The sequence below is a fragment of the Cryptomeria japonica genome, chromosome 8, assembly GCF_030272615.1.
Source record: "Cryptomeria japonica chromosome 8, Sugi_1.0, whole genome shotgun sequence".
Classification (NCBI taxonomy): Eukaryota; Viridiplantae; Streptophyta; class Pinopsida; order Cupressales; family Cupressaceae; genus Cryptomeria; species Cryptomeria japonica.
Window position 1 is genome coordinate 9986732 of NC_081412.1, and position 15658 is coordinate 10002389.

The following is a 15658-nucleotide window of genomic DNA, read 5'->3' on the forward strand; positions in this document are numbered from 1 at the left end:
GAGCAACCAATAGTTTGCAAATATTTTTGGGATTGCATCCTCCCAATTGTCCTTATGTGCAATAGTAGTTTGCTAATAAATTAAATGTAAGTAGGTGATTTTGAATTTGAAGTTTTTGAATGGGAAATTGATTTAAATGGCAACAAACAAAAAGAAGAATGTTTCTTAAATCAGTCAATTTGATGAAAAGAATAGACAATAGTTCTTATAGTCTTAGGTTGGGGTCTCAAGGAGGGAGGCTTCCTAAAAAAAAATTCCTAGCACAAAAAACAAATTCTTCATGAGATCACTTCTTCCTTAAAAATTTAAATAGAGCTTAAGCCCCCTTATAAGACCCGCCTTAGATGATAACTTGATATCAGAAGACAATTTTTTGTTGTTTAGGAAACTAAGGTAATCTAGATAATCCGACATCATTCTTGATACGTTTTGTTGGATATTAAAACAATTTTTGAAATAATAAATAACAAATAAAAATTATCAATTTGTACATTTTATATTAACATTAATATAACCATAATTAAATCTTACTTTATTTTTTGAAATTAAAAATTTATTAGATTTCTTTAATTTATATTATTTTTTTAGTAAAATTTTAATTATTATGAAATAATTATGTTTAATTTTTTTTATCTTAATTATTATAATTTTTAAAATATAATCATTATTAAAATTAAATCATAATTATTATTAAAACTATACTAAAAACAAGGCAAGTACTAGCCACTATGTGGCACTTGTTTTATTACTCCAAATAAAATAGAACCCTCCCACTTGTCTTCAACTAGATTCATAGCTTTTTAGATGCACAACATTAATGAATTTGTATTCTTGATGTTTAATATTAAAAAAAAAACATCTATTTTACAAATGATTTTTTTCCATTATAAGATATCTTTCAGTATATTTTACATATATTTTTTAAATATAGATATATTTGTCTCTATCTCTATAATTTTATAGATCCCTCCACCTCTTTAATCTCTTTATCTTCCTCTCCCCTTATCTTCATATCTACTTTTATCATAGCTATTAAAGAACTTAATTCATCTGATCCTTTATTGATTTATATTTATTGTGACATACTATAACACTATTAAATTCCTCTATTTATACTTTAATATAATCATCACACGTCCGTAGGTATAGTGCCCCACAAATTGTTGAATTTAATCAGCATGAACATTGCGTGCCATAGTCAAGTATTTGTCAAATGGAAATATTGTGTGCTAAACATTTAGTATATTCAGCCGGGTTTCATGAATCTTTCACCTTCCCAAAAAAATAAAACTTCGTACAAGTTGGGCACGAGGCACATATAGCAGAAACCCTGGTAAAGCCCTTGCATGAATTCCAAAATCCAGTCTCTCTCAGCATTCACGTGATTGAAGAGACGGCGCAGCGCAAAACGTATAGTCGATTACAGAACTCTGTCCTCTATTCCGCACCATAATTCTTCAAGTAAGTTCAATTTTAAAATGGATTAATCTCGCGACTGCTCCACGTATTGGTTATTTTGGACACCTCTTATTAATTTGTAATTCCATCGTAATATCAAACTTGATAGTTGCAATTTATGTTGAAATTTTTTCAGTGCCCACAAATGGGTTCCATTTTAAAAAGTCTTTTAATACCACTAATTTTGGCTCTGATCATTGTGGTATACTCCCCAGTGTCTGTTTCAGCAATAAACCCTAATGTATGACCTACCCATGTTTCAGCTGGCAGTCCGAAAATATGTCCTTCATCCTAAATTTTCATTTTTAAACAGAATTGGGTTAATTGAGATTTTTCATTATTTAAACTTGAAACTGTTGCCTTCAATTTTTGTTCAGACTGCTAAACTCTCTGGGAAAGCACCGGTAGAGCCCCAGGCTGAAATCCCAGTGAAGGTTAAGCACCAAGTTTAGCAAGTGCTTCGATCTTATCTGTATTATGCAAGGGATTTTAATTTTACTAATGCCAGAGATATTAATGCCCCCAGCTTCAGTATACATCAATAGAAGAACTTAATCCGAGCCTTTAAGAAGCATCTACTTTATAATCCAATTAATGAGTTTGAGCCCTTCTTTGAAAGCATTGCTATCCATAGCTTGTTGGTTCCACATCAACTGTTTATGAAGGAAAACCAGGCTTGCTTGCAACTGTGTCAACGCGAGGGCTTGAGAAACTTAACAAAGAGCATTCAAATATATCCAGTTGTTCTTCAAAAGAACTGCAAAATAAACTGCAATCCTATGGGAATCTTGGAGTCAGTAAGCCTTCTGTTGTGAGAATCATAATCTGTTGTCCGTCAGTTATTAACGATGATCTACATGGAAACTTCATGGTAGTAATTATTGGTTTGAATGGTTTACAACTGGGGAAAAGCAGGATTTTGTGTTATTTTAGGAAACTTGATGCTTTTAGTGGGCATTGGTTGCTTTTGGGATGAGATAATTGAGTCATTTTATACCAAGGGTGATCTCCTTAACAATGGTTCAAAATAATCTCTATGCTTTATAATAGAATTTTCATCAAGTTGAGGAAAATAGAAGGAAAGTATCTGCAGCATTTTCCTTATGTGTCCCAAAATTCTTAATCCTGAACTAGTCAAATCTATAGGGACTATACCAGGAGGCAAAAGAGGAAATTGATTTTATAGGGGCAAATTGATTAAACTTATCGAATATACAGTTGGAATGATTTTTGAAAAGAAAAAGTTATCTGCATTCATTAAAAAAACATCTCAAGAACGTGAAGCCAATTACTCCATTGTGTAAAGATGATCGAGAAAATATTATGTTATCAGATGGACTAGATGTAGTTAAAAAAGCTAGTCCAGAAAATTCAGAAAATAATTCAGTTTATGCAGTTGGCTAGAGTAGATGTAGTTAATACAACTGTTTTACAATTCCAGAAAATTTCCATAGCATGATAATGGAAGGAGGAGATTTAGCTAATGGAAAGGAAGACCTAGTTGTTGACAGCTTCAACAGAAGCTTTCTGCATCTGTTCAAGAACTATAAATTTATGAAATTTAGAGAGCTCCTTATTTTAGTGCATAAGCTGGACATTTTCTTGAAAGGAGGCTTAGCAAAAAACTTTGAAAAGATGACAAAGCTGCCAGAAGGATTGCATATACATCCAATAAGTCGCAGGAGCGAGTCAATTTTTTGCTGGGACTTGGATTGCCCTTTTGTGCTCTTTGTAAGATACCCTGGCCGCAACCTGGTATATTCAACCAAATTTTGTATTCACTTCAAAAGAAAGTTGATTTTCTTTTCAGTTCTGTGTATGTCCCCACAAGTGCCCACAACTTCTTACCTCCAAAGGCTCCAATGTCCATGAGTGCTAAGTCTATCAAAGACAAAACACTATATAAAACAAAATCCCTGAAGAATGACCACCTGTACCAAGTCTTCAGCTGCTCCATTCTGGTACAATCATTGTCATGCCAAGAGTTGTGAAGCATGATCCTCGTGAAGTAGTGTACCAACTGCGCCAATCCCTATAACGATGCAAAAGGTACCTTTAATGTCACATGATGTTTGGATCTCATCATCATGCCAACCTCCAACACTGAAGTAGTGATCCCAGTCTCTCCAATCCATCCAAACAGCTGCTGTCCTCAAAATACACCCTGAAAACTCCATGATCAGCAAGGTAGGATGGTCATCTACCAACACTGTATGAGTTAGCAACCAGTGGTATAGGGCTAGAATACTTTTGCCCTCATGCTCATCTCCACACCGTAAACCATATTCCATCTGAAACTCCAGCATATACCACTCAAAATCAAGTACCTTTATGACATCATCTTCATACCTTCGATCATAGACCAGCTGCAACTCCACACCTCTACGTACATACTAATCACCATGAAATGTGTCCATGACATGTGTGACAAGTTCTGAAATTGAGGTATCATTTTTTATTAGAATTTGACATCTGTCCTTAATGTTTGAGCCTTGTTCAACAAGTCCAAGGTGAGTATCATTTCTATGTTGATGATAAAAGGTGCACACATGCTGTATCTCAAAGTAGGCTCCCTGTTTGACACCACACAAAATGTGGAATACCACTTCACAACCAAATACCGAGCAATGCTCACATTGAATCGACCATTGCACCACATAAGTAGCTTAAAAGTTAAACACTTTTGTTTCCTTGAACACACTTCCATAGTGGGAACATCATCAATTGGCTCCATAGAATTTCTATCCAGAAGGTATGTTTAATTTGTATACAGTGCATAGACTTCATGATCCCACTTTGCTGGATTTGTTGTTGGTTTAATTGCATTACCATTATTGCAACCAACTTCACAGTATATACAAACATATGCACCACTTAAAACTCCATGTTTTGTGCAAGGCCAATCAGATATTTTTAACTGGTCCATTTGATCAGAATTTTGCTGACCATGGACATAAATTCCACAACTCTTACATCTGTATATGGAATCTGAAACTGAATCTTCAATGCCATTGCACATACAGTGATCTGATGTTTGAGGTACATTAGAAAGCATGGGTCTAACTTTTTTTCCTGGAAGTACCATTTCCTCCTTCCCAGCATTACTGATTGGGTTCCAGTTTTCCATGAAAACTATCAATGAATCTACCAGAGGATCATTAAAACACCAACCTGCTGAAACTTTTGCAGGTTCGTTTTCAAAATTTTCTATCATCTCCTCAAACTTATCTTCAGTCAACTGTGACAAGGTTTTTCTTTCGGCTTCATCATTCAAACTCCTTAGCCATTCCTGGTCATTGCCTTCAAAATCACACTCTGACAGGTGCAGTGATACAACAGAACAATCAGTGATCCAAAAAAGCAGAGGTTGCCAGATCTTATCCAGATCAGACTCTAATTGGGGTATGTTTACAGACATCAAAGTCTCTGCATTTCCCTTAAGTGAACCACCGATAGGCATAGTCAGCTTGAGGTTCTTGTAAGTTGTATGCTGCTCTTCAGAAGCTAGTGCTCTTAAGAATTCTTGATACTTTGCCCCTCTTAAAGATGATCCCCAGAAGAGTGTTCCCTTTCCATCCTTTTAGACACAATAGCTTCGAGCTCTTCATTTGTAGATACTACAGTTATATTCTTCATTGTTACCATCTCCTTCATGCCTTCCCTAGTTTCCAGTTTCATTCGCTTTGCATTTTTTTTGTAAAAGTGGATCTACTAATGTGTCCTGGTAAAGTTTCACCATATGCAACTTTAATAGGAATGAGAACTTGCCACTGTTGCATCTCAGAATTTTAAATAACACCCGAGCTGCTCTTGGGGTAAGATCTCGGTATCTATCTGAACCATAACCAGTGAGAGTTTTACCTGAGCCAATCTGCCCATATGCAAGTATGCAAACATCGTATCCATCAACAAACGATTGTACCAAGTACCTTGTATCTTTCGAAACTTCCTCTTGAGTGGTACCACTATCAAGAACATGGTCATGTTGGTGTTGCTTTGACTTGTTAGTTGTTACCCTTCCATGGTTGCTCTTCTGTAGATTCTTTTGGAGCCACAATAATACTTCTCTGTTTCTCTAGCTTCTTTTTACCACCTAGTACCTGCCAGTGATTATAAACTCTGACCTGCCTTTCATACCTTCCACCTTACTGAAGTACTTCTTCCTAAGAACTTGGTCGGACTTGTGGAGGGCTTCAATCTCAACCGACTGATTGACTTCTTTTTTTCAAAATTGCAGCAGTTTGTTCATTCTTCCTGCCAATGTCACCTGGGTCCCACACCATTGCTTGTGAATGTCCTTGAACTTGAATAAGGGAATCCTTATTCCCCAATCTAAAGATCATCTCGCCAATTCTGTTAGGGTTTTCATAATAAACCTGTGATTCCTCCTCATGGGGGTCGGTCATAGTCAAATTATTCATCACAATAGCAAAACTAATATCTTTCAAGTCATTATCACAGACCAAGTTATCCAAATTACAAATTGATTCCTTACCCATAAGATGTAGAGTTGGTTCATGCAATGGAACATTAGTAGAATTCATACCTCCACATAGCTGATCAATCAATGCTGGTTTGGCAAACTCTGAGATAGCATTTTCCTCAACTTTGTGGTAGTCATGAAGACTTATGTGTTCTCTACTTATAGGTGCAATAGTTGATTCGTGCTTGATCATATCCTCGTATGGCTAATTGTTGTCTTTCCCATGATCATTTGTAAGCTGCAGATCATAAGCAATTGATTCCTCTTTTTTTTCTATCCTTTCTTCAATGGTAACTTCTTAGTTTTCTTATTGCTTCTTACTTTTCTCATTCATTTCAGTTTCTCCACAAGCATCAACTCCCTGTTGACTAGGCACAATTTGAATGTTAGTAGATCATTCATCCTTTGATATCTGTTATATCATTTGGCAATTTTGGAGACCACAATTTCATTATGCCTTTCTTCCATGCCTATAATCATCCTTACCATCGCACAGGCTGGCAGAATTTTGGCTCTGCTACCACTGAAAGATTCCTAATACTATTATGGTAAACAAATGACAATAATAACAATAGCTGAAAGATTAAAAACACCACTGTTCCAGATTCTTTGTAGACAAATAACAGAAATACACCAGTTTCTGATCAGTTTTTCCTAATCCTTTTTAGGAAAAACTGATAAGTCTGTACTTCTCAGATACACAAATTGACAATATGATATTGATCATGCTATATTCACCATTACTCAATACCAGATAGAGAACTGCCTGGAAAATTATATATTTGCACCACAACAGATGAAACAATTCATACAATATTTTTTTTCCAGAATTACCCGTAGACTGAATCTGAAGCTCAATGGCATATATTTTTGAACCTTGGCCACTAAAAATGCACTTTCTTTCTTGCAGATCAAAATCCCTGTGTTCTGCGATTTTAGAAGACCTGTGACCAGCGAATGCATGCAATGATGTTTTAGGCATCAATACAATGGCGCCGGCTAATTCCAGCACCCTCTCCCAATCGATTTCAAGGAAGATCCAACTGTTGCTCCCTTCTCTTATGCTGTTCCTCCTGCGAACTTGCAGATGCTCACTAGGGGTTTTGCCCCAGTAGCAGACTCTGCATTCAGGCAATTCCCAAATCCAAAAACATCCCCTTCCTCATCTCAGCTAGCCTTTTTAAAGAGGCGGAATCAAGGCTCACTTAACAAGTCGGCTAAAAGAGAGGAAACTGCCACAAACAATAGGTTGGCCCAACTTTATGTAAATTTATTTAAGTATTATCTTTTAATGATATTCACCAAAGTCGGCTTAGGAATATTATTTAATATTTGCATTTATTAATGATTTAATTTATTTAAAATATTGGTGGTCGACCCTCCTTAAATTGGGGACATTACAAAATCCAGTAGGAACATATCAATCTTCTACATAGAAATCCTAGCCCAATCCATGTGAAGAGCACACAAAGAATATTGAGAGGGGGTGTGAATCAGTATTCTGATTTTTAAAAAACTCATGAAGCCACTTTAAACGGCGATATAGAAATAAGATCAAGCAGAAAGACAAAGAAACCAGAATTTCTCATGGAAAACCCTTTCGGGTAAAAAACACAGCACAAAAAATGATTATATTAACTGAACAGATGGGCACCAACCTAAATTACAAGTGAGCACCAACCCATCACGAAGCACCAACTCCGAAAGCCTGAAGCACCAACTTCAGTTTTGAGCACCGATTCAAATATATTGAGACCAAAATTTAAAACACATCCTGCAAACTGATCTTAACTCCGTATAAGTTCATCTCCATATACATGCTTCATTCAAAAGCCTTTAAATAGCATTGAAGTGCCAAAGAATGGACTGATACAAGTCTGTAATAGAACGCTGATTACACAGCAGCAGCAGAGATATAAACCATGACCTTCAAAAACTTGCCCAACACTAACTATTGTTTCCTCATAGAACTCATACCAAGGCTTGACCTTACAGAAGCAAGTTAAGAGCCACACCAGTTCAGAAAGACACACCTGAATATGGTCCTACCCATCAATTATCTCAATGTTGACCTGCAACAGCAAAACATTATCGAACAACACCCTTAAAAATTCACAATGTCTGCAAGGTTTTACTGAACGACCCCCATCAACTCCATTCTACAGCAACACAAATAAATTTTCTTGCCATTATCTCACAGCAAATTCTTCATGTCTCACTCATAAAACAATTTCAAGCTCTCTTTTCAATTGAAAATCATTGCACAGAAAATACAGTTTTGTCTTCAAAGGAAGATTAACCACCTTTGAAAAGATAGTTGTATCTATTTAAAACCGACCTGCTCCTCCCAAATTTTTCGAAAATCCCACATAGTTTCCTTTTATTACCCCCTTCAAAAAAATGTCACACACCCTTCTACTTTTACCATATATATTTTCAAAGAACAAAGAATCAATTTTCACCTACAAACGTATACAGCAGATTGGTTTTTGTTGAAAACACATCTCTGAAGCTTTTCGGTTTTTTTTTTTAAATGTTTCAGATTTTTGCCGGAAAAATAAGAATCACTTAAACACAATTTTTATCATCCTATTTTTTTAGACCAAGACAACCTCCCCCATGATCATTGTGTTTTTCAAGAGCTGTTTTTTTTAAGAACAAAAGAACAGAACTTGTTCCGTTTAAAGTCCTGCCAAATCTGAAGCCTACGATATCATAATTTTTTAAAACATCCACTACCATGAACAAAACGTGCCAGCCATTACATGAAACATGAAAAGTCCCTTTTTAAACTGTCAGAGATTATCAAACAAAACGATTCTGCCAGAACTCTGAAAAGAACGGTTTTCTGAAGAAAACAAATCATATTTAAAATATGATGTCCAACATGCATACTTACAACAAAAAACTTTATGTCTTCCGAAGACAATATCGCAGCCTGTTTTCATAAGGCCACAATCAAAGAAAAAAAAATGCCACAAACTTTCCAAAAGATTACACCCAAAGAGGATATTGCAATTTCACCAAACACGTGCCTAAAAAAACGTGTAATAAACCAGAGAATAGTTACCAAAAAAATCTCCCAACTGAAATTCTGAAGGATTTGCACCAATGTTCTTTCAAACAAATCGCTTGATGATGTGGCATAAAGTCTGTCATAGCAAACAAATTTGACATGGCACAAAAACAAACAAACAGCTAGTTGATGCAAACAAGTAACTAGCTGAAGTAAACAGACAGACAGGTGAACCAGACACACAGGCTCTTCAACCAGACACACAAGTGAACCAGACACACAGTCTCCTCAACCAGACACACAAGCAACTCAAATAGGCAACCAAGCACCTCAACCAACCAAGCAGGCAGCTCAAGCAAGTAACCGAGCTGCTTCCTCAACCAGACACACAAGCAACTCAAATAGGCAACCAAGCACCTCAACCAACCAAGCAGGCAGCTCAAGCAAGTAACCAAGCATGCAAGCAGCTCAATTGAAACTTCAATTCAAACTCTGAATCTCAACAACTGACCTTTGACATCAATGACAAAGTATTCAACACCATGGCCTCCCAAATAGTTATAAGGTTCTCAAAAATATACCTTGCCTTAATAAAGCCAGTTGGAATATGATTAACAAAGGAAGGCAGGACATCAACCAATCTGAGAGAGAATACTTTTGCAGGAATTTGTAAGACATTGAGGAGGGTGATGGGCCTTGTAATGTCCCCGGCTAAGTTTAGGCCTGTTATAACAGTAATTAATTTATTTCAATATATTTATGACTTAAACTAAATTTGATTAGGAGACAACTCTATTTTTAGCTCTTTCCTTAACATAAATTAAATATGTGATATTCCATAGATTTAAATAATTTATCAATTATTCATGAATAAATTGTCAATCCACCATGGATTTTACGACGGGTCGATGGTGCGCGTGCAGGAGGTGTCGAGCGGCCGAGCTAGGGTTTCGAAGCCCTAGCTCGCGGGAGGTCTCAGGTGCAGGTGCTGCAGGGGAGGGGAGTGAAGGTTGTCGGGGGTGAGCGGCGAGCTGGGCGCGGCTGGAGGGAAGAGCTGCTGCGTCAGCCGTTGGGGGAAGATTGGCTGCGCGGTTGTTAGGGGTGGCGGCGCGGGAGGAAGGGCTCCGGTAGCCTGCGGGTTGTGGGCTCTCGGTGGGACTCCCGTGGGGTTTGGGGGGTCAGTTTGGGGGTACTTTTGGGAGGAGCTTGGAAGGGGGAGCTGTTGGGGCGGTGTTTTCCCTTGGGTTTCTTCGGGTTGGGGTTTTTGGTTGGCCTTCGTGGTCCTTTAAAACTTATTGAGTTACGATGTCGTGTTTTGGTGGTGAGGCCTCTTAGGGGGCTCCATCCATGGATTTCCGTGCAGCGGTGGGCTCTAAACCCCCACCTCAGAATACGAGGACATTTTCCAATACCCTTTTTTCCTTAGAACCGGGGATTGGAAGTAATGGTAATTCTCGCCTTACGAAGATTAACGGGTGCCTGGAGAGATGCAGTGAAAGGCCGAAGTTGGTCATTCCTCCAGAGATGATAGCGGAAGATGTGGAGTACTTTTCAAAACACTCGCTCTATTGCAAATTTCTGGGAATGAGGGTCTCCCTGCAGTTCCTGGAAAACTGGGCGCAGAGGTCTTGGGCACCAGATGGGGAAATGGAGATTATGCTGCTGGCGAACAATTATTTTATGGTTACTTTCAATTGTATGGAGGACCGAAATAGGGTTTTTGAAGGAGGCCCATATTTTCACAATCAGGTGGGGTTGTTCATCAAACCTTGGCATGCGGGGTTTAACCCTTCGGAGGAGCTCCCAAACAGGGTTCCTGTATGGGTTCGGTTACCACGTCTTCCAGTGGAATGTTGTCGAGAGGACGTGTTAAGGATGCTAGCAGCACTGCTGGGGAAACCAGTGGGATCTTCATCGCAAACCTTAGGGAGAAAGGTAATGACCTTTGCGCGCATTTGTGTTGAAATTGATCTCAGTAAACCATTACCGGATGCTGTAGATATGTGTGTGGGCTCTTACTCATGGGTTCAACAGCTAGACTATGAGACTCTACCCTTTCGTTGTCGACTGTGTCATGAGTATGGTCATCTTCAACGTAAATGCCCTAGATATAAACCAGTGGTGTCCCAACCTCAACATCAGGCCCAGGGTCAAGATAGGGCGGATAAAGGTAAAAGTGCTATGGTGACTGATGTTGTGGGGGCTAAGGGGTTTGTTCCAGTGAAGACAAGGAACAGAAATCGGGGCCAGAAGAGGTCCCTTCAGGAGAGATAGGAGGAGGATACTTTTAATAGATTTGAAGCGCTGGACGACCTCAACCATCAGGAAGTGAATCCGGGATTTACCCCATTGGATCAGGGGGCTTCAGGGGAGGCACCGGAAAAAGCTAGGGAGGACTTTTCCCAGGCCTTGGTAGTGACTGGAGACCAACAAATGGAGTTGGAGCAAGCTGTAGGGGCTGAGCTGGGACTCAACCCTGGTTTGGAGGCGATTTTGGGTGGGGGGGAGGGGTCCCCGATAGCCCTGAAATTGGAACCGGCTGGAGCTAGGACTAGTAAGGCTTTTGTTCACCTGGGTCTTTATCAGAAGGATTTTAAGAAAAGTGCCTCAGAAAAAATCTCAAAGGCTAGTAGAAAGAAGGATGTGGATAAAATCAAAATGATGGGAGAGAATTTGATTGAGTCAGGGTCAGTAAAGACCTTGGATTCTCACTTTTCCAACCCTCCCAAATGATCGTACTCTCATGGAATGTAAGGGGCTTGAACAACGGCCCTAGACAAAAAGCTGTTCGGGATTTGATCAGGAATCAGGCTCCTGATATCCTTTTCTTGCAAGAAACTAAACTGTCAGTGGAGAGTATGATGGGTCTTGTGCCAAAGCTGTGGGGGCGTGGCGAATGTCAGTGTGTTGGGGCAGCTGGATTTGCAGGAGGAGTTGCCTGTCTTTGGAACCCTCTAAGGCTTCACCCTGTCTGGTGGGCCGCGTCCAGATCCTCGATATTCGGGGTGCTTTCTAGCCTTGAGACTGGGGAGGTCATTTTGTTTTCAAATATCTATGCTCCCAATGATCTTCAGGGTAAGCATAACTTATGGTCTCATGTTGTTGGTATGCGAAGGTTGGCCCCTTTTCATCCTTGGATTATGGCAGGAGATTTCAATGCCATTCTGGAGTTGAGTGAGAAGAAGGGGGGTGTCATGCGGTTGGAATCGTCTTTAGTCCTCTTCCAGGATAGTATCTCCCGGCTGCAGTTGGTTGACATCAAGCCTAGCAATGGCGTGTTCACTTGGAACAACAGGAGAGTTGGTGAGAATTGGATCGCTGAGCGGTTGGATCGCTTTCTGGTGTCTTGTTTTTGGATTGGCGGGGGGTGGTCCACAACTTCTGAGATTCTTGACTGGAGAGGGTCAGATCATTGGCCATCAAGTTGGTTTCGTCCTCGGCTCGGGTTGCCCGCTTGCCTTCTTTCAAATTTCAACTTATGTGGCTTAGGGACCCCTCTTTACAGGATCTGGTGGCGGATTGGTGGAGGAAAGGTAGGCCGGCCTTTGGCACTGCCATGTTCACTTTTGCCAAACAGCTGCAATTTGTTAAGCGCCAACTTAAACAGTGGAATTGGCAAGGGGTTGGGAACATCTTTTGTGAGAAGAAAGCTGCCCAAATTGTGTTGAGTGAGATCACCAGGGAAATCAGAGAGCATGGGTTGTCAGAGGATTTGCTCAGAGAGGAAGACAAGGCTGTCAAGGTAGTTGAGGAATGGGAGACTAGGGAAGAAGTTTATTGGAAGCAGAGAGCCCGCATTGATTGGCTGAAGGAGGGGGACAAGAATACGGCTTTCTTCTTCAACTCGGTGAAAGCAAGGAGACACGGAAATTCCTTTCCTATTCTGGTTAATGATAGAGGTGAGCAGTGCTTATCCTTGCAGGAGATGTCTAGGGAGGCTCTTCAGTTTTTCCAGACCCTCTTTAAGGAAGAATCCCAGGGGGAAACAGAGGAGGAGAATTTGGTTCTTGCCTGCATCCCTTCTCTTGTCTCGAGGGAGATGAATGAGCAACTTCTGGGGCCTATCTTGATGGAAGAACTTGAGAGGATTGTCTTCCATATGAGGAAAGGGAAGGCTCTTGGACCGGATGGGTTCCCGGTTGAGTTCTTTCAAGAGACTCGGGATATTATCAAGCTTGATTTATTGGATGTGGTCTAGGAATCCTAGAGAAATAAGCAGATGCTTAGGGCTTTGAATGCGACCTTCATTGCTTTAATCCCCAAATGTGAAGGGGCCGACCGGTTAGGTCAGTTCCGCCCCATCTCTCTTTGCAATGTGATTTACAAGATCATCTCTAAATTGATTGCAGACAGATTGAAGAAGTGCCTGGGGAGTGTTATTTCGGAGGAGCAAAGTGGGTTTGTGGAAGGCCGCCAAATTCTAGATGGGGTGGTCATTGCTACGGAAACCATCCACTCTATGGCAACTTCCACGGAAAAGGCTATGTTTATCAAGCTGGATATGGCCAAGGCTTATGATAGAGTTCGGTGGTCCTTCCTTTAGAAGATCCTCAGGGCTTTTGGTTTTGTTGATGAATGGATCCAGTGGGTGATGAGTTGTGTTACGTCCACCTCTTTTTCGGTGCTTATCAATGGGGATCATACTGAGTTGTTCGGGGCCTCTCGGGGTCTCCGCCAGGGGGATCCCCTCTCCCCTTATTTATTCATTCTTCTTGCTGAGGGTCTGGGGAGGCTGATTAAGCATAATGTGGCCCTGGGTAATATCCAAGGGTGGAATTGGGGTAATGACCTGCAGCCACAGTCTCACTTGCAGTTTGTGGATGATACAGCCCTTATGGGGCTAGCTCGGATCAACGAAGCTTCCAATTTACGGAAGGTCCTGGATGTATATCTTGCGGCGTCTGGCTAGAGGATTAATGAGGATAAGTCTTCCATCCTCTTTTTCAACACTCCAGAAGACATCCAAAGGAGGATTGCTGTTATTATGAGATTCCAAATTGGCTCCTTGCCCTTGACCTATTTAGGAATCCCTATCTCTCCTGGCAACCCTCCTAGGGAGTCGTGGCAGGGGATTTTGGATAAATTCCGATCGAAGGTTGATCACTGGACCCATAGATGGTTATCCTTTGCAGGGAGGGTTCAACTGATTCAGTCGATGGTTCAGGCATTGCCGACCTATCGATGTATGCTTCAGGTGGCACCTAAGTGGTTCTTGAAGGGCTTGGATTCTCTGGCTAGGCAGTTCTTATGGGCAGGAAATCTTTCAGCTTCCAAGTGGAGTCTGGTCAACTGGGACCTGGTATGTAGCCCAAAGCAGGCAGGGGGGCTTGGGTTAAGGCAATCTATTCTTTTTGGGGAGGCTCTTGCAGCTAAACTGTACTGGAGGTGGTGTGTTGAGCATGATCGAAGTTGGGCCAGGATTCTGGCCAATAAATATATGCAGAGGATCCCATTGGAGGAAATCCCTAGATATCCGCTTGAAGGAAAGGGCTCTTCGATCTGGAACACGCTTAAGCGGGGGGCCTCTCTCATTAAGGCAGGGCTTTTCTGGATTTGCAGAAGGGGGGAAGAGGTCCTTTTCTGGAAGGACTCTTGGGATGGTTACCCTCCCATCCTTGATCAGTTTCCTAACCTTGGAAACCTGGGCCAGAGATTTTTGGACGCAGGATGGTCAAGGGTGAGTAATTTTAAGGTGGTCTACAGGTGCGGTCAGCTGGATTTGGAAAGGTGGAAGAATCCTGATGAGTGGCCGGTGGTTGGGATGGAGGAAGAATGTGCTGAGCTGCAGGGCATTTTGGCGAATAGACACTATAGCTCTCTTAAGGGGAGGGATGGGCTAGCTTGGTCCCCAAATCCTAAGGGCGTCTTTTCTGTGGCTAGTGGTTACTGGGAATTGATGAGGCGAAGACTTGAGGGAAGGGAAGTGAATTGGTGGAAACAGGTATGGAATAATGCTTCTTGGCCGAAGTGTAATTGCTTTGCTTGGACTTTGGCTTGGAATAGATGTCTTACATGGGACAATATCCGCAAGCGGGGATTCTTGGGGCCCTCTATCTGTGTTCTGTGTGGTAACGGAGAGGAAGATTCCTCTCATCTGTTTTTCAGATGCCCTTTCTCTATGCTTATCTGGCACTATTGGTGGGGGGTGTGGAAGCATCCTTGTGTCCATGCTGATTCTCTGGTGGAATTTTGGAGCAGTTTGGGTAGACCTCCTATTCCGTCCTCCTTTATCCAAATTGTCTGGTATATTGGGCCCATTTTCATCCTGTGGCAGATCTGGCTCGAAAGGAACAGGAGGATATTCCGTGAGGCCAAATTGTTTGTTCAACAAGTCTGGAATAGGATCACAGTTATGATTCGGGAGACAGTGGAAGCTAAGTGTGAGGTGACCTTCCCGCTGGGTAGAGACGAGGCAGATATTTTGAGTAGGCTTGGATTGCAGGAGCTTTCTCCGACCTCTGCCTGTGTCCGAAGAAGTAGACAGGCTATTAAGAAGGTGCAAAGGGTGGGAAGGTGGGTACCCCCTCAGGAGGAGTTTATCAAGATTAACACTGATGGCTCATTTAGGGGTAACCCAGGCCCGGCTGGAATAGGGGGTGTTGGCAGGAACAGCAGGGGGGAGGTTGTTTTCTTTTTCTCGGTTCATAAAGGATGGCAGTCTAATAATCTTATGGAGGGTTTAGCAATTCTTTATGCTTTGG

At 41.0% G+C, this 15658-nt stretch overlaps 1 protein-coding gene across 1 annotated transcript in view; it reads left to right on the top strand.

Annotated features, from left to right (window-relative positions):
- The first annotated feature begins 1134 nt into the window (after positions 1–1134).
- LOC131054977 (uncharacterized) overlaps positions 1135–15658 on the top strand; it is a 78061-nt gene continuing 63537 nt past the window's right edge. Inside the window, exon 1 of the mRNA XM_057989582.2 lies at positions 1135–1461. The gene's annotated coding sequence lies outside the window, so the exon portion shown is untranslated. The remainder of the gene's footprint in view (positions 1462–15658) is intronic.